This window comes from Aotus nancymaae, unplaced genomic scaffold, assembly GCF_030222135.1.
Source record: "Aotus nancymaae isolate 86718 unplaced genomic scaffold, 86718_ANA_hifiasm-v0.15.2.pri h1tg000115l, whole genome shotgun sequence".
Classification (NCBI taxonomy): Eukaryota; Metazoa; Chordata; class Mammalia; order Primates; family Aotidae; genus Aotus; species Aotus nancymaae.
The window spans coordinates 5,307,277-5,326,680 of record NW_026988530.1 but is presented as its reverse complement, the minus strand read 5'-3'; positions in this window follow the sequence as shown (position 1 = coordinate 5,326,680).

The window sequence follows — 19,404 nt, the reverse complement described above, 5'->3', positions numbered from 1 at the left end:
AAAACGGTGTCAACAAGAGCCCGCCGGCTGTAAATTAGAGGGAGGCGAGGACAGAGTGTGCGGGCGCCGGCGCGGGACGGGGCGGCCTGGGGATCGCCGCTGGGCAGGCCAGGGTAGCCCAAGGGAGACCAAAGACTCCACTTCGGGCATCGCCCTTTGGAGGCGGGCAGAGTCCAGCCGCAGGCCGCAAGGCGAACCCCACCTGAAGGACTCCACAAGGACAGTCCTTTCCTTGCTAGCCGCAGCCGACAAAGTGGTTCCGGCTGGAAGGCGACATCAGTGCGAGTGGAGGCCGCCCAATTTCGGCTTTGCGGTTGACTCTGAACTCGGGCCCTGCCCTCCACTAGCCCTAGAGTCTTGGGCAGCAGGATTGAGAAAGATATGTATTTAGGTTTGCTGCAGCTGCGCGGTAGGAGAGAAGGACTTAAAAGTTCACGATGAGAGTCGTGTAGGGTCCATTCTGTTTCTAGATAAGGGGTTAACATTCTCGAACCACCATCACCCACCACCACCACCACCACTCCCGCAGCCCCGGCAAAGCATTCAATGCCTTAAGGCAGAATAGGGAGTAACTGGAACCAGACTCCTTGGTAAGTGCCAGGGGCTTGCAGTTGAGCCGGGAACAAAATAGTGACCTACATACAGCTCTAAACCCCCAACTTGTGTGGGTCTGCAGATTTGAGCACAAGGAGAGCTTTTTAAAGACCTAGTTCTTCAAGGAAAGAATACAGGTAGTGTGGTTGGGGGTTCTGTTTACATTTTCACCCGGAGGCAAACCCTGAATGTGTAAATACTGGTAGTTCAATTCTCTGACATTTGATACGTTTTTGAAAAGTCTGTTTATAAAAACACATTTAGGCCTTGGGAGCAGGTAGACAAAGTAAGGTTGCACTGGGCTGGGAACATATAAAAATTCAGGGAAATTAGTTGGTTGGCTGCGTTGAGACCCAGAGGGAGTTTTGAGAATTGAAGGGAAGAAGAAGAGTCTAGAGGAGGGCCGAGTTGGGGATTGAGATGCTCTGTCCACCAGAGGCAAGAGGTGAGTGGCCTCACTTTTGAAGGCTTCAGGATTTGCCACTTTAAGCCCTTCTCATGCTTTTAATTGAAACAAACAAACAAAAACGAGTGAATTGCTTCATGGCCCCAGATAGCACTGGAAGTGGTCAAGTAAATGAGCAACTTGATACAGAAAAAAGAAATCATAAAAGATGCTAATCTGAACATCAGTTCTCACTGGCAGTGTCATTATTATCAATACAGACAATAATTAACTGTATTATCAGTTAATTGCTCTGGTCCAAGGGCCTAAGACGATATAGCTTAGAAACCCAAACCCAGAGGCCACTGCCTTAGAAAGGTGGCTTGATGAGAGGGGACAAATGGGTGAACCTTAGTGGTATCCCCAACTGGAGTAACTGACTCCGGGAGGCCAGGCTGGCCCTGACTGGTTGAGCTCTACCCTAAATGCGCAAACAGATCCATTTTTCTCTTGCAATGTCCTATGGCCTGTTTTGCTCCAGGTTTTCCAGGATACTGGGTTAGCCTGTTCCTTTGGAAAGATGTGAAGCAAAAGATGCCATCTCAAGTTTGCCCCCAATTTAGGTTTCCTGGGCATCCTGGTGGTAGTGATGGAAATGGTGGTAGTGGTGGTGATGAAGGAGAGGGTGGTGTTGGTGATGAGAGGGAAAGTGGGAGAAGTAAGGGAGAAAGGCACAGTCCCTGATTTTGAGGTCAGCATGGGGACCCCACACCTGAGCTACACTAGTGTGGCCGCTGGTGTACAGGTTCGAAGTACTCAAAGACCCAGACTGCTGGGGGCTCCTCTGCGTGGCTGTGGAAGAATTCTAACTAGGGGCGCTTCTCTGCCTCTCCTTGGAGGCTGAGGGCTGGCTGAAACCGGTCTCATCTGGGTCCAGAAACTGCTTCACAAGGAGGCAGCCTGGGTTTGGGTGAGTGAGGATTTGGGATTCTATGTCTTCATTGTAGCTGATGGTGCACCTACTGTGCTGCACATGTCATCTGCCTTCGGCCAAATAGATTCAGGTTCACACATTTATTTTGTTCCTCATGTCACTCGTCTCTTTGCCATCACTGCTACTGCTTTCCCTGGAAAAGATTGAAAGAGCACCAGAGGGACTGAGCACGCCCTTGCCAACATTTTGGTCTTGTGAGATATTATTATACTTTAAAAAATCAGTCTTGTTTAAACTAATTTTAAAAAATCTTTAGTTAGGTTTTAACTAAAGATTGTCTCAGCGTATTTATTATTTCAAAGGCAAGGGTAGTTTTTATCCTCTGTTTTGCTCACAAGACCTCAAAATAAACAAGACCCGAAAAGAATCAGGCCAGAGGGTCATAAATGCACGTTTTATGTTCATGGGAATTATGGCTCAATTCTCATAATCGTTTTTCAAATATCGTTTCATTTGTTTTTCTAACCAACATAGTGGAAGTGACTCTGACCATTCCCTTCAGAATCTTTAATGCTTTTACATGAGATGAGCCTCAGAACATGCTAAGAACCTCTGAAAAAACATCAAGCCTAGAAGGTGACAGAAGGAGCAACAGGTTCTTGAAGATGTCACCTCAGCCCACCTGCTCCAAGGACGGTGCTTCTTGAGACACTCTGATGGCTCTGAATTCCTGTCTGTACCAGGGTGGGGTGGAGTCATTTTACATGTTATCCACTTAGTCCCAGGATGTTTAGGACGCCCAGAACAAGGCATATTGTCTGAGTGGTGGCAAGGGTCTCCCTCTAACTGGGGTTGTGTAATCCTTCTCTTTCCTGTTTGCCTTTGGGAAATGGTTGTCTACAGACATAGCAAGTGAAAGTGGCTCTAGGAATGTGGTGCTGCTCAAAGTACACATCTGCAAAGCAGAATCAAATTCTATTGGATTTGTGTGACTATTTTTAAAAAGGAAGGGCAAGAAAAGCTGCCCTTGTGTCTTGTGAGGATTTTTCCTTCTTCTTTTAAGCAGGTTTTGGATTTTGGGGTAGGGGGTGGTGTATTTAGTGCGTGGATCCTCTTCCTTTTTCTTTCCTACACTGAGAGATGGAGTGGGGAGGGGCTAGTTCAGCTGAAAGATGACCGTGGAGGGGCTGATTGCTTATGAATCCTTCAGTCCAGCTCTGATTAGAAAACAGTTAAGTCGGTGGAGAAAATCAGGGCTTGCTTAGTGTCTGCACTTTCCCTTCTCCTCTTTCTCCTCTCCCTCCTTCCCTTCTTTCCTCTCTCCACCCTCCTCTCTCCCTCTCCCTCTTCTTCTCTCCATTTCTCCCTTGTAATTTGCCCCCTAGCAGCATTTGGGATTACAAGATGTTTTCTTCCCCCCATCACTGAATCTGCAACTAGTGTGGAAGAATGAAATTCTGGTTCACACTGAAGTCTTTTAAGACAAATCTTAATATCCACAGTCATTAGAATTTTCCTTTCTTCCTAAATAATCAATAACTAGATCCCCATATTAACTGATAGATACTTTGCTGCACTGGAGCGTTTTCATTGATAAGGGACAACTAAATATTTTGCCAGATGTCCAAGTGTGTCTGTAAGTCTAGAGTACTTATTCAGACTAAAGGGACCATAAGATAACCCCGTGAAGGCCTCAAAGAAGCAACATGATGTAGATACATGGAAGGTATTATTAATGTTATTATACTAGTCCTAAGAGGTATAGTAAGTCTAAGCTTTGCTGATCTTTGTTACTTTGTAGTAAAATACAGAGTTTAAAGCAAAACCAGTGTGAGAACATACATCCTGTAGGGTTTATGTTAAATACTCATTCAAATTATTGTTTCAAGCAAATTGCATACACACTAGTGATATTTTCTACCAAGCCGGGAAGAAATCACTCAACATTCAGATAAGGAAGTGTGATTTTGCATACGTGTTGTATGGAAATAGTAAGTAATGGTCTTCACCTATTCTGCAATGTATTATGGGGTTCAGAATAAAATACAAGGGCAAATGGCAATTTAAAATGGGGCTTGGGAGAGAAAACATTTACGTTACTGAAAGATTTGCTTCTGACTTGAGGCCCGGGAACATTCCTAGTTTTAACTGTAGTGTTGCATTCCTGGGAAGTTCTGTTCCATAGCTTCCTTTGCAAATTCACATAGATGGATTTCTTTAGCTCTGACAGCTTCCTCCAAACCTTTCCTACATCATTCCAGGGCCCTTGCTTATAGACAGGGGAGTTACACCAGGATGGTTAGGTTTCAGGTTAACAAAAAGAAACACTTTTATTGTCAATATTAATGGCAAACCTCGATTTTTACAAGGCTTGGGTTTAGCAGTGTGAGCAGATCAAAAGCAGCTTGGTTTGATTTCTCAATATTCTCTGGAGCTTAGACAATTAACTGCAATTTTGCTGTTAACGAAACAACACAAAAAAGTTAGTTATAGAAGTGTTATAGGTAATCTTTTGGCAGAGACTTTAACCTGAATACAACATATCAGAAACTAAAAAATTTATCTACTGAACTTGAGTTGAGTTTTGCAGGAAAAGTCCTTAAGAAAATGTTGTGTGAACTGTGTCCTCCGTTGCAATGTCATGAGCCTGTTTCAGTGTGCATTCCAAGCTTGCCTTTCTGGCTGGGTAAGAATTCGGCAGACTGAGGTCTCCCTGGTAATTTGGGTACACCGAGTCTCCAGTTAATGATAGATAATCAGCCTTTGGGTCATTCGGTCATTCTCTTATTACAAACCCCTCCTGCTCTCTCTGATCTCCTTTCAAACTAAATTTCAAACAAACAAATAAAGCAAGACAGGGACAAGTTCTTAAAAAAAGAGAGAGAAATATTAGAAACGCCTGATACAGAACTCTAAACAAGGGAAGGCAAGCTAAAAGAGGATAGGAAAGAACATCTTATCAAAATGAACATGTTGTGTACAAAACATTAAAAGAAAAGGATCTGGTTTCTGTTAAAGTGACAGAAAATTAAAATAAAAATAATTGCAGGCAGCAAAGTTATAAACAGAGAAGGCAGGATGCTAGCTGGAAATGCGCAGCACTAGGGGGCTAATTTGTTGTTGCGGATTATATATCTGCACCATGATTGGAGAGGTGCTACTCTGTTCCATTTTCCAGAAGAGAATGAATGGTTTTTCTTTTTAATACTTGCATTAGTGCCCACTTAACACAGGCCACAACTTCAAGGAATGAGAAATGGAATTGCATTCTGCTTGCAAAGCATCCAACTTCAAATGAAGAAATTGGGTTGTGTACAAAAAAAAAAGCAGAATTTCATTCAGAATACATTTGGAGACTTCACTAAATTGGTGTGACTGATGCTTTTTTTGTTTTGCTGACAGAAGGTGCAGATCATTCATGGGGATGTATAACCGAAACCAGTCCTCCCCACCCCCTGGGGGTCTTCAATTTCCCAGTCTACATCTGCCTGTGACTCCAGAAAGACAAACTGAAGTTTGGCCAAGGTACATCTCAGATGAGATCCCTCTGGGGAAAGCACGGGAATGCTTGGCTCTAGCAGTTAGGAGCTCTAGTGAGAGCGCCCCTAGTGCCATTTTCCCATCTGTGCCCTTGATGGTCCCCTTTGGTCTAAATCCAGGGCTCTAGACAGTCAAAGTCTACCTGCTGGGTGTCCACTCTCAAGCCCTAGGATTTCAATACTAAAAGGGATTACAACCTTGGCTCAACATTTGGTCAATGCAATCTTCAAATGAAGAGGGCAGCTGGGAGACGGCAGCAGGGGATGAAAATGTGACTCCTATCTTGTTCCCAACTGTGGATCTGGCACTATTCAACTTGCCAGTATGCTGGGAAACAACCCATCTCTCTCCCATGTTGGAGAATCCACACTTCATTCCTTCTAGGTCCAGCCTAAGTGTTACCTCCCCCAGGGAGCTTCTCCAGATATTGCTTCTCCTCTCTTTCCCCACCCCTTCCCCCAAATGAAGTCTTCTCTTCTCAATTCCTTCCTGATGCTGTCACTTATTTTCTTTGGGGTAGATCTCGGGCAAGCATGTGTCACCTTCGGTGACTGTGGGTTTCTTGACAACTCAATCAATGCATTGCACCAAGGAGATGTTTAGACAGCTCATATAAAAGGAATGACTAAGGGAAATCGGGTGAATCCCGTTTCCCCCAGTTGCAATATTAGTTGCCTTTATTTGGAAAACCATTAGAACTAGTAGAGGAGTTAGCTGTCACCCACTAGGGAAGAGATCTCTATCTCCAAGCCGTCCTCTGGCTCGGTGGGGCCTGCACTGGGTCTGCATCAATTTCCTCTGGCTCTGAGAGGGAGGCTCAGCCCCAGCCTGGCCTCTGGTGCCTACTCACAAGATCCTGAGCTCCAAGTCCGAGCTGGGCAGGGCCGACTCTAGACACCCCACGGTTGGCTGAGTGATCTCGCGCAAGCACCTCGGCGTCTCTAGGTCGTAGTTTCCCATCTGAACGATGGGGATAATGACACGTACCTGGGGTGGGCAGGCTAGATTAAAGGGGATCAAAGCCCAAGCCAGAGCAGGTTGCGCTCGGTTAGTATTCCTGTGTTTTCTCCTCCTGCCTCCTTGGTTTCTTCCGTTTCCTTTTAGCTGCCTGAAGACCCAGCCCGACAGCGATGGGTGCCAGCCCGCTTCGCCCACCAGGGCAGCTGCTCTCCCGACTCGCGTGGAGGGCACCACCCCTCCTCGGTGCCTTCGAGCTGCCAGTCGTGGCTCCGCGGGGATCGCCAGGGCCTCAGACCTTGCGGCCGGCGGCGCGGGAGTGTGGCGGGGTAGGCACCAGAGGCGACCAGAGTGGAAGCCCGGATTTAGGCCGCCTGCTTTCCAGCCACTGCAATGGCCACTGGGGCGCCCCTTCCATCCTGGTTAAATTCTCATTGTGACCCCCAGCCACCTCCTAGGCGGGTTCTCCGCCGCTCAGGCCGGAAGAGGTCACGACTCCGGGCAGAGTGGACCCCCAGCTCCATCTCAGAGGAACTTTCGCCCTTTCACCCGAAGCAAGCAGGAAGGGGTTAACCGCGAGCCTCCCACCCTCACCTCACAGCCCCCCATGCCGGGCGAAGGCCGCCGCTTCCCTCCTGAGGTCTCATTAGGGAAACCCTCGCCGCTATTTTCAACGTTTCCTCAATCAAGTGCCTTTAAATAGAGCTGCACAAACAGATTGGCGGCAAGAGCGTAGATCTTGTCACGATGGAGACCAATCCAATATTTCAGCCTTGTTTGCTTTGCAATTACGGGTTGGCTTGTGGCTGCGGTGCCACCGGGGCAAATCTGCAGCCGCTGGCTTTCTCCTCTGCGCTCCGGCGGGTGGAGGAAGCGACCCTCGGAGTCACTGCGGGGAGGAGAGGGGGGCGTGCGCGCTTAAGGGGCCTCGCTTGCACCCCAGGGCCGCGGGCGCGCAGAGCTGTGTCGAAGGACACAATTTTTGGGCTCCTGACAGCCACTGAGCTATACACAACAATAAAGTGCGTGATTCGCGTATGGAAACCAGTGTCGCGTCCTTACCAGCTTCCTTTCCCGCCCCCCTTTCCCCTCTCCTCTACCTCCGTTTCATTTTTCTCCAGAGTATGTTGGCGGTTTGCTGGATTTCCCTTCTCCCTCGCTGTTCAACTGCTACCATGATTTGTTACATTTTCCACAGCTGTTTATTCTTGTTTCACTTTTTGTACAAAGTCACTTTAAATCTGCTGCAGGAAGAATAAAGCTCCTAACCCTCTGGATGGGATCCTGCAGGCGAGTGACTGTCCCCGACCCACTTTTGATTCTTTGGAGACGACTCTTCTGTGTAAATCAGCCCCTGGGTGCGTTCGCTCACTTCTAGGCCAGCCTAGTTTGTATCAGCAGTACAGTAGTGAACTCAAATCAGGTCGTAAGCCTTATATTTCACAGACAATTACATCTTGGCTGCTGTTGAACAAAACTGTAATATTTACTCTGCTCTATACCGAGGAGCACTTTTAAAGTAAAAGAAACAAAACAAAACACACACACTATATTTCAAAAAGAAAATATGACAGTAAATCTCTTGTTTATGGATTCTCTCTGCATAAATGGAAACAACATGATTTAAATCCCTGGCACTCCCACCCCCTTTTCAGACACAGCAGAAGTGGTACAGATTCTGTCTTCTAACACATAATCTCCCTCTCTGGGGGGAGGCACTTGCATAGGCTACATTCGATTTTATTTCCAAGGTTTCAGGCCCCTCCCCGACCCATGTAATATGTAACAAGGGTTATCAAATAATAAGGTTTTGGATGCGAAGTCTGCTTTACAGAGGAATTCAAGAATGATGGGCAAGACGTGGTAATTATGTTACAACTTCATATTACTTTCCAAATGAATACCCATTTTCTTCTCATGTCAACTTCTAGAAATAGGAAGCTGAGGCAGAGAAATATTTTTACGAGACTCTGGAGTGCATATTAAAATGTGCTTCTTTATTATTTGTGAATGTGTAAGGTATGGACCTAGATTTGTTTGCTGGTGGTCATAAAATAAATTCATAGCCATTGTGGCCAATAAGCAATCTCCTTCACGCTTTAAAAGTTTTTGGTTTATAATCCCACCTGGATGGTATTTTCACTATTCTGCATCACCCTCCTATTGCAATATTTTGGTTCTCGATATTATGTAAAACAAACCTTAGAAATAATCATTTCCATAAAATTGTGCAATGGCAAAGCCATGGAATATTTTGAATCCATATTGTCACGCATGCTCAGGTATATAGCTCTTACACAGTTTTCTAGCTAACCAATTGCTTTAGTATTTCAAGAAACAGCAAGCAGTAGCTACCAAGGATACCATTTCATAAGAATTCTATTTTCACAGAAAAAAATTGGTCTGGGACATTATTCAATGCAAAAAAATATAGTATCACTTTCACGTGTGTTAATCTGTTTAGTATTAAAACTGCTAACGTGTCTTAACCATGAACGTGTTTTGCCATGCCACTTTCAAATGGGTGATCTGAGATAATTACACAGATTTTGATGTTAATCCCATGTTAAGTGAACAACTATGAAAATAATCTTAAAGCATTATTATTCTCATATAAATGCCAGCAAACACAATTGTAGAGAGAACATGATTACTTTTTATCTGACATTATCCCATAATGGTATGGCTACATTTATTTCTTTTAAAATTGGAGCAGTTTTCAATTACTTTTTAACAGAATAGTTTTCAACACAGCATTTTTCAGTGCCCATAAACCATAGCAACTTTGTACTGACCAATACATATTTTCCTGCATTATTATTTATTAGCCTCTTTGCAAACTCACTGAAATAGAATAGTATTAAAAATATGAACATACAGAGAACAATTATTAGATTCTACATATTTATTTAGATTAAATGTGTTATTAAAATTAAAAACATGTGCCTGGCATATAAGTGCTTCTTTAAGAATTCTTTTTTGGATTCCTAGTTATTATTTTTTAAACCAACTCAGATTTTCAAATATTGATTTTCTTCTCTGAATAGGCATGGCATTATTTTAAACAGTAGCTCCTGGAATAATGCCTTCTTTAGTATTTTAGACTTTCAAATAACAATTGGAATTGGATAAATGCTTTCAGCTGGGAGCACTTTCCTAATACCTTTGTAGGTAATGCGATTCTTTATTTGTGCTGGGTGACAAACGGACAGTGCCCTGGACAGACTGCTTACCCTCTGCAGAATTTACCAAAAAGTGGAGTTTTCCTATGAGATTGCTTGTGGTACATATAAAAATGAAAAAAAAATCAGAAAATGAACAAGGACTTTTCTAATTACAGGTATGAAATGATGGCTTAAAAAGGAATTTAGAAAATAAGACTGGAGTAATACAGAAACAAAATCTGAAAAAGAAAGTTTGCTTAGACAGGAACTAGCTCTCTTTGTCTATAAACTAGAGGGTAAGTAAGGAGTTGGATCCAAACACATTGAATTGTTTTTGTTTGCTTGTTTATCTTCTTTCATTCAGTGCCTTTTAAATTTTTACTGGATTTTAAGTTTTTTACTGGATGAAGAAACTCAACCAAGTAAATATATGTCAATTCTTTTATATGGACAATATTAGCTGCTGTGTTTTAATACTAGCATAAAATATAAGAATCTTTTTTATTACTATAATTTTTTTTCTAAATGACTGCATAGTGTAACAATTGGTGTCAAAAAGCACTGAATTTTTTTTCAAATGGATTAAATTGGAATAATAAACTATATCCATGAGATGATTTCTGTGAAGTCTGACTTGCTGAGAAAAAAGTGAAAAAGCTTTTTCTGGAAGAAATATGGCAACTTAACTGTTATTAATCTAGATTAAATAAAACAGAAACTGCCTCTTTACATTTCTAGTATTTTTTTCTGCCTTTCCAAACATTGTTAAGTTCTATGCAACTTATGCTATTCGAGTAAAGATGATATCAGTAATAAAATTACAGAATCTAATCAAGTGACTATTTTTACTTTATTACAAAATTTATGTATTTAATTGGAATGTCGAATTGCTTAGTTTTTAGAACACTGAATTTTCCTTTTTCTAGACAGAGTGTTATTTAATGAAGTGCTTATAAAGATAAACACGATGGTTCATCAAAGGTAAAATAGTTATAGTAACAAGGTGGCATTTGAGTCAATGTGGTATGGACTCTTCTTTGACCTGGGTATTTATAAGGGGAACGTCTGAGAAGAGAAACTCAAGAGTCCTCAACTTACACAGCCAAGAATACACAACCATGTAGAAGAACTTGCCCTCAGAAGCATTTTTCTACTGACATTGCCATTCTTTTCCTTCATCTAGTACCTCCATTTGTTGTATTTTACTAAAAAGTCATAGAATTAAGAGTGGCTGCTGCAACTCACTGGGCGTTTCTCTACTTAAAAACGTTACTATCTCATGGTATTAATATAGCTACATTAATGATCGAAAGGTTCACTCAGCTGTCCATATGATTTTTCTAATCATTGTTAACTATCTGAATATTTGGAAATAATTGTACCATGCACTGACTGTTTCTCATTGCCTTGGGTGCTGGAAGTTTTAACATATAATGTCAGACACAACTGAGTAAATAGCAAGCTGTATATATTTTATTGTATTGTTATTTATATTATGTCTGCTTTGTGTCAGAAAGGATTTAAAGCTCTTAAGAATTGGTATGCTACATTTTTCAAAATCTGTGTGTGAAAACAATTTCCATAAATATCATTATAATTTACTTTTCATGTATATTGCAAAATCAGTTATGTGTTCTGGTAAATATTTTGATCTCAAGAGGAAGCAAGATTACATGTAGAATGTGGCAAATTTTAAAAATTAATTTTGTTGTAAAGAAATCTTCATAATGATATTCCATAAAGTTATTACTATGCATGGAACGCAGCATAACATAGTGATTAACAGCAGGTCCTTGAAATCAGAGGCACAGTCCTGACTACAAAAGTTATCAGCTGTGTGATCTTCGGAAAGTAACCATCCTCCGCTCTAGTTACCATAGCTGTAAAAGGTGGATAATAATTGTAGATTCTGTCATGTTGTCGTGGTGAACATTTAGTGAGGCAACTCACATGAGGGGCTAGCATAGCGTAAGTGCTTAATCATTGTCAGCTGTTCCCCTTGGCATAGCTCTCAATGTTAGAGTGGCACGCCATAGTTACCTTCTTAAGAGCCACTAAGCGTGGTAACGCTAGCAGCCCACAGAATTTTTGGAGATTTGTATGAGGAGCCTGCATTGGCTCCCAGTCCTCAGAGTGGACAGAGTGAAGGTAATGGCTTCTGGCTTTCGTTAGAGCTCCTGAAAGATATGAGAAGATGGTTCTAGTGATGACAACCCACTGGTCTGTGAGTGGAAATCTAGTTTAATGTCATCTTTGTCATTTGTGGTGTAGTCTATTGGTGCCTGATACAAACGTCTAGAGTGGGGAAAATAACACCTTAAAGAAATAGGTCCATGATTCCCCTACTGTTTTTATTATGTACCCCAACAGTAAAACGTTTTAAGTATATTTATTTGCAAATTATACATCTGTACGTCTTTACTGATATGTACATTACAAACCTATGCCAAAAATAAGCTAAAAAGAGATAAGATTAAAAAGAAGAATCAGTCAGAAAGTTTACATGTTTTAAGGTAAGATTCAGTATCATCAACAGTGGGTGTAAACCCACATTTCAAATAGTCTTGGTGGTTTAAGAATCCTCTGGTTGATTTACTTTTAGATTCATGTTGTCAGTGTTTCCGTCTTGTTTCGTGGCTGAGAAGAGGAGGACCAGTGTCACTTCTGCCATTTTCCTGTTGATAATTTATGTCTGCCTTCTTGGAATCATATTTAAGGAAAAGTTATTTGCAGAAATCTTTTAAACCCCTTGTTCATTTGGTGAAGATTAGTTAAAACTGGATTATATAATCTGTTTCCATCTAACTGAGCCAGACAAATTGTAACACATTTCAGGCCATATGTGCTTGTGAGCTTGTGAGAAGGCCACTGTCAACCCCCCTGTGGTCAAGAGCTCCCCCTTCCCTGAGGTTACCTTATGAGCTCAAGGCAGCTGTCAACATAGGATGAACCAAGGGTGTTGTAAATGGTTACTTTACCTATTGTGTAATTATTAGTGAGCTCATTTAGTGAACTCATTTCTGATTGTTTATATGATTTTTGTTATAATCTTCTGGCACCCCATTCCTTGGGGCACCACTCTCCTAGACTCAGAAATCATTGTGGTTCCTGCTGTCTCTTGACCTTGATGTTCTGTGACAGAATGAATGAGACCTTAGGTGCAGTGGACTTCATTTTCTGTAACTACCTTTATTCTCTTGATCACGTAGTGGTATAGCTCTTCACTGTTTGCAAATCAATGTTCACATATTTCTGTCATTTGAACTCAGCATCTCTATAGGGCAGGTATTGCAGGTCTGATTCCGTCCATTCTAAAGATGGAAGAGATGAAATCACCAGTATTGTTGACTGCAGATGGAAGGTAATTGCCTAAGTTCATGCAGCAGTAGAGCTGGGTTTGAATTTGTTTTTGAAAGCAATATCATCCTGCTTCTGTTCTATCATGTTAACACACTTTTTAAACAATATTGATATTCATCTGCATGGAGTAGAGACAGAGCTATAAAACCAAACAAGTGGTGCTGGGAATGCATTAAGAGAAAGCATGTATATTATTAATAGAATAAATAATCAATTAATAGAATAAATTAGATGGAAAGGTATTTTATTAAAAGAATAAAAGAATTAATAGAATAAATAATCAAATAGATAATGTGCAGGAAGGGGATTTGCATTTACAAAGCATCTATTGTATCTTATGTTCTTTACACATATGATCCCTTTAATATAGTTCTGTACTTGCAGGGATAGATTTTACATCTAAAGAAATTGAGGTTCAGAGATGTTAAGTAATTTATCAAAAGTACACAGCATTTAAATTGTAGCTTTTAAACCAAAGGAATCTGGTATTTAAAAATTCCAGGTAATGTTAAAATAACACAATGTATTAAATGTGAAAGTTTTTCTGTCAGTTTTTGTTCCAAATTGGATCTCTATCTTTGACTAAAAATCAACCATGACAAGAAATGTTGGCAGGGATGTGGAGAAACAGGGTAACTCCCATACTGCTGATGGGAATTTAAAATAGTATAGTCTCTGGAAAACAGTTTGGCAGTTTCTTTAAAAGCTAAACTTGCAAGTACTATATACCTCAGCAATTGTACTCAGCATTTATCCCAGATAAACGAAGACTTAAGTTCACACAGAAATATATGCACGAGTGCTTATAGCAGCTTTATTCATCACAGTCAAAAGCCGTAAACAACTCAAATAGCCTTCAATGGAAAGACAAACTTACCCATTCTGTTAACAGTTAAACATATATGGTTAATTATGGCACAGCTTTACCATGGAATACTACATGTGGAAGGGAATTAAAGAATTAAGGAACAGTAGGGTGGAAGGGAAATGAGTGTGGCCATAAAAAGGCAACAGAATGGATGCTTGTGACACTGGAAATGTTCTGCATCTTAACTGTATCAAGGTCAGTATCCTGGCTCTGATATTGTACTGTGTTTTTGCAAGATATTACTATTGGGAGAAACTGGGTAAAGGGTGCATGGGATCTCTACTATTTCTTACAACTGCATGAGGATCTACAATTATCTCAAAATAAAAAAGCTTAATAAAAATGCCAACTGGTCTTCAGGAAGTTCTGTTCCATGCTTTCCATGACTGATCTGAAAAGAGGGGAAGGGCAGTTGAAAATTTAGGAGATCCAAACTCTGAGACTGACTTTCAGCAAACTACTCAAATTATTCTGAGTTTTCGCCTTGATTCTTATTATGGATTGTAGGACATTCTTCCTACTATTTTGGAGAAGAAAAAAATGCCACATCTCTATCATAGGACTTCTACTCTACATATGACTTAAAAATCTATCAGTTAAACGATTTACACACTAGAAGATGAAACTTGATTACATTAGATTCCATTGTCACAATTTATTTTAAAAATCAGTTTTCATCTTTCTTGTCTATTTTTCCTGTCTTACTTAATTTTCTTCTTTTTCCTACTCTATTTAAACCCATATTTTCTATATTGCACTGTTTAGTCTAAAAACTAGTAAGCCTGAATATTGTTGATTAAATTCATAATTGACACTCTTTAAATGAGAACTATAAATATTCTTGAGCCCCCACACATATGCTATGCTTGCCGTATGCTTGGGTGTTCTTATTTTTGGAGAGAAGTAATAGAAATTATAAAAGTTATTTAAAAAATTTACTGGTGATTTGTTGAGAAGATAAAGTAACAACGCTGTTACAGAGGGTTGGTCTTGATTTTCCAGGCCAACAGCGCAGTAACAGAGCCCTCTGTAAACACCTGATAATGCTAAAGAGTGTTTTAGTCATTGTAGAGGAGCTGCTGTCATGACAAATAGGGGTTAAATTGTGAGAATTTCAGGATATATTTTGGGGAAGGATTAAATAAATCAGGGTACTTGCTGACAGCAAATAGTATCTTTGATTTGAAACACAGAATCAGAGAATTGAGATGAATCCCAGGTGGTGGTTGGGAGTTGGAAAAAATCCCAATAAGTTGGCTAAGTGTAGGCTTCATTTCAACATCATTAAATAGTCTTTAAGTAGTGACTTAATAGTAGTTGCCCCAAGAAAAGGCTGCTAAATACAGTGGTGGAATTAATTATATGAATCCAGATAACATTTTATTTAAATGATTTTTCTAACAATAGGGTTGGAAGTCCCTAGAACTGATTCAAGGAGCTTAAAGTGCATTTAGTACTTAACTGTCAGAATGAAAAATAAATTTTTAAATTTCAACCGTGCAATTGAGTTCTTATTTTCTTACAGTAGTGAATAATAAATTTTATTCAAGGATACCATTGGCAGATGTTGAAATGAAAATGTTCACTCTACTAGCTTGCAGTGGACTAAGAGGAGTCAGGAAAGGAGACTGGTACCACGGATCCTGAAAAAACAAAACGAAACCAAATCCACACCACAAATGGACACTTCCAGATACTTACCAAGAGGAAGTGCCTTGGAGGACAAGGACTGTGAGACAGGTGACGGCTAGTTCCATGTCTGTTTACAAGAATTTGTCATGGCTGGTCCACCTCACTTTATAGTTTCCTCAGACCAAAGTGACAAAGAAAAAGCAAAAACCAAAAACAACGAAAATTCTGAAATGAATGGACAATACAACCAAAACTTTAATATGAACCAAAACAAAAATCGGGCTGATTTTATGAGATTGACTTAAAGTCAGGAAAAGAATGATAAACTTGTGAGAGGAAGAAAGAAATCATCAAAGCCACGAGGAGCTCAAAGTGGGGTTTAATAGCAGCTATCATATTGCGCCTGAGCCTTGACCACTTCTGACGCAGCTGTTTCGTTTTAAGATGTTCCCGTTCCTGTTCCACTCACACAGTCCTCCACAGTGACCTGAGTGCACGCACCCAAGCATGCGGGCCACTCTAGAAAACCGTAAACCCCTCAGGGAGTCACTGCAGGGGTAGGGGAAATGGAAATGATGCAATCCAATATAGCATTTAGCTGAATCATCATCTGAGGTTAAGCCCAGTGAACAATTAGCAGTATCGGGAGTCTCCTCCTACCTGCCAAAATCGCACCGATGAGATTTTGTGCAAATTATGTATGTGTATGGAAGTTATTTTTTATGTTTGATTAAACAATGGACCTGGGTAGTAATTTAGATACAATTTTTTTTTTTTTTTTTTTTTTTTTTTTTTTTTTTAGGTACTAAAGGACAAGTGTGGTGATAAGCTTCATAATCAGGAGGATCTTTTCAAACATTGCAAAACATCAGGCCTTGAAATAATTCATTTTATTGAGTAGTGCACTCTGTCTTTTCACTCACAAAAGGAGGATGATTTATTATACAGATAAATGCTTGCACAGGATGATGAACACCTGTAGGATTGCATGGTGTTCTGGAAATTGATCAAGGTCTACCTTGCACCAGTAATTAGAGCTCATGATGATGATGATGACAATAATAGTGGCACATACTATGTGTCAGCTCCTGTTCTAACTGCATTTCTCATATTAACTTATTTAATTTTCACAATTACCCACTAAGATACCATTATTATCCCTGTTTTGTAGACGAGGAACTGAGTGAAGCACAAAGAAGTGACTAGGATCACACCGTCACACAGGCAGGAGTGAAACCCATGCAGATTGGCTCTTTAGTGTGCTCTTTGATCTATTATCATTCACCACGTATTTATTCAGCAACTAGTATAGGAAAGGCATTAGGCTTTATGCAGGCAATACTTTAACGAAGCCAGGTAGATGTCTCTGCCTTCTTGAGCTTATAGCTTGTTGGGCAAAAAGGCTAATAGGTTAACTGTATAAAAATCTTGATCTTGTGAGATGAGACATGTCAGTGTTTGTATGGTATGTTGATTTAAATTAAGTGCTGTAATAAAAATAGGGAGCCTGGGTCTCACACAGCCTTGGTTGTCTTCTTCCTTCTGCTCCCCATTGGAGTGGGTAGAAAGGTCACACCCTCAATGTCAGGCTCCTTCATTGTTCTTGGCTGAGTGTCTCAGGTTATAGGCCATATGAGCAGGTTTGCACCTGGATATGACTGTGGCAGTAATAATAGATGTGACTCTGCACAGTGGCAGTGGCAGAGGGGGTGGGAGTTGGGGATGGGGTTATCTTAAAATGTAGTGTTGGTGTTAACTCAGTTTTGTTTTGTTTTATGTATAGCCATATGACTCTGGAGTATGACTCTGGGTTCACCAACTCGGGGATGGCCTGGGGATTTAGGAGATGGCAGCAATGACTCTCTTCTTTTATACAAAGGACTGTTCAAGCTATTAGTGTGTGTGTGTGTGTGTGTGTGTGTGTGTGTGACAGGATCTCGCTGTGTCACCCAGATAGGGGAGCAGTGGCGTAATCTTGGCTCACTGCAACCTTTGCCTCCCAGGCTCAAGTGATCTTCCTGTTTCAGCCTCCTGAGTAGCTGGGACCATAGGTGTCAGCCATCACACCAGGCTAATTTTTGTATTTTCTTTGCAGAGACGGAGCTTCACCATGTTTCCCAGGCTGGTCTTGAACTCCTGAGCTTAAGTGATTTATGTCTCTGCCTCCCAAAGAGTTGGGATTACAGTTTGCGCCACCTCTGCCTAAGCAATTCTGTCCAGATCTTAAGACTACTTTTTGCTGGGATTCAAACTCAGATTTATGTGGAGTCAACTATATGAGGTATATGTGAGCTTAATTTTTAAAAGTTTTATCTTGAATTTCATCTGGGATCTCCTCTAGGGAACACCACTTTATGATTATGGGTTGGATTCCATGTTCAGGTGTTTTAATTTATTCATACATTCTACAATAAATGTTTATTGATACCTAAAATAAACTTGAGATCCTAGAATTCATTGGTTGTCTTAAAAATTCTAAATATGAAATGCTAACTTCAGCTTCATGTGAGTATTTAGAATAGAAGAGAAATAATTCAAAAATTGTTCAGGAAAATATCCATGATTTATTCTACTCTGGAGGAGCATATTCAGTTTAAAACATACTGATTCACATAAACTTATTTGGTAATGAGGTGATATAATTTTTATGAGAACATATCAAACGATAAACATTGAGATCCAGCCTCTCCTGAGTGTGCAAAATGTCAAGGTTTTATTGATACTAATGATAATGGGAGTGACATATGTGCATAGAGTAAGTCCATGGTTGAAAGCCCGGCTGATTAGGCGCTGTGTTCTGTGGTTTTTGCCACTTGTGTGTGATTAAACCCTGCAGAATAGAGTCTGTCGCCATGTATTTGGTTCATGAAGAAAACTAGTAAAGTGATACTGAATGAATGATTCAGTTTCTCAAAAGGGTAGACTATTGGCCTAACACCTTCCTAACTTGGAGCTGTCAACATGTTTAGTTTGGTTCTAATGGGAGTTAGGCTGGAAAAGGGAAAAGTTTTGTGAGAAAGGTTATGCGATATTAATAAGAACCATATTCCGTTTGATGTTTTCTCAATGATATGTTTTTTATCTTCCTAAGAAATTGAACCATTCAAAAATAATAAATCTTCCTTTTCTATGGCCCACAAATGATCAACATTTTGGATGATCAAAACAATTTTGTCTCTAAGACATCCCAACTTCTAGCCCCACTTTATTTGCCAGTGCTGATTTATAGCAGAAAGCACCACTTCATATTTTTTCCAAGCATCAAAGTCATAATGTGTTTTACAAATACTCAGAAGTGCTTAAAATTCATGAACCTCTCTCTGTATTCCTATTTTTTTATTTTTCTATAAGTATGTATTTAAATTGGTTAAACAGATGGCTTTCTATTTTTGAAAAAAATAACTGCTAAGAATATTCACCTCAAGATGGAGAACTCAGGTTAAATTTCATTCTGGAGTGCACTTTTACAACCAGGTAATTAACCTTTGAAAATGAGGGTACTCGAAGGAAACAAGGAAAATCTTAACAAGATGATCTCACTAACACTAGTGTATTAGACTTCTCAGAAGTAGAGATACCCCAGAAGTTAAATATTGAAAGACTTTAAAATCTTTTTAAAAACATAGTTAATTTTTGGAGCTTTCCAGTTTTCTCCCTTTATTACAATAATCTTAGGAGGTAAACACTTCAAGGGGTGTATCCTTATAATGATAGGAATTGGTACACAGATTTTGGTGGAACGATGAAGGTGTCAACATTAATCAGTCAGTATATATTTGTTGACTGCCTACCACATGAACAAGTCTCTTCCATGCTTGCGAAGAGATACGGCGATGTGCAATGTGTAGAATCTGCCCTTTGTGAGCTTTTGATTTAGTTAGTTTGAGAAGGGACAGATTAGTGAACAGTTAAAAGAAATATTAGATGAATTGTTGAGGCACTCTGTGATTGTTATCTGAGACATCGAGTT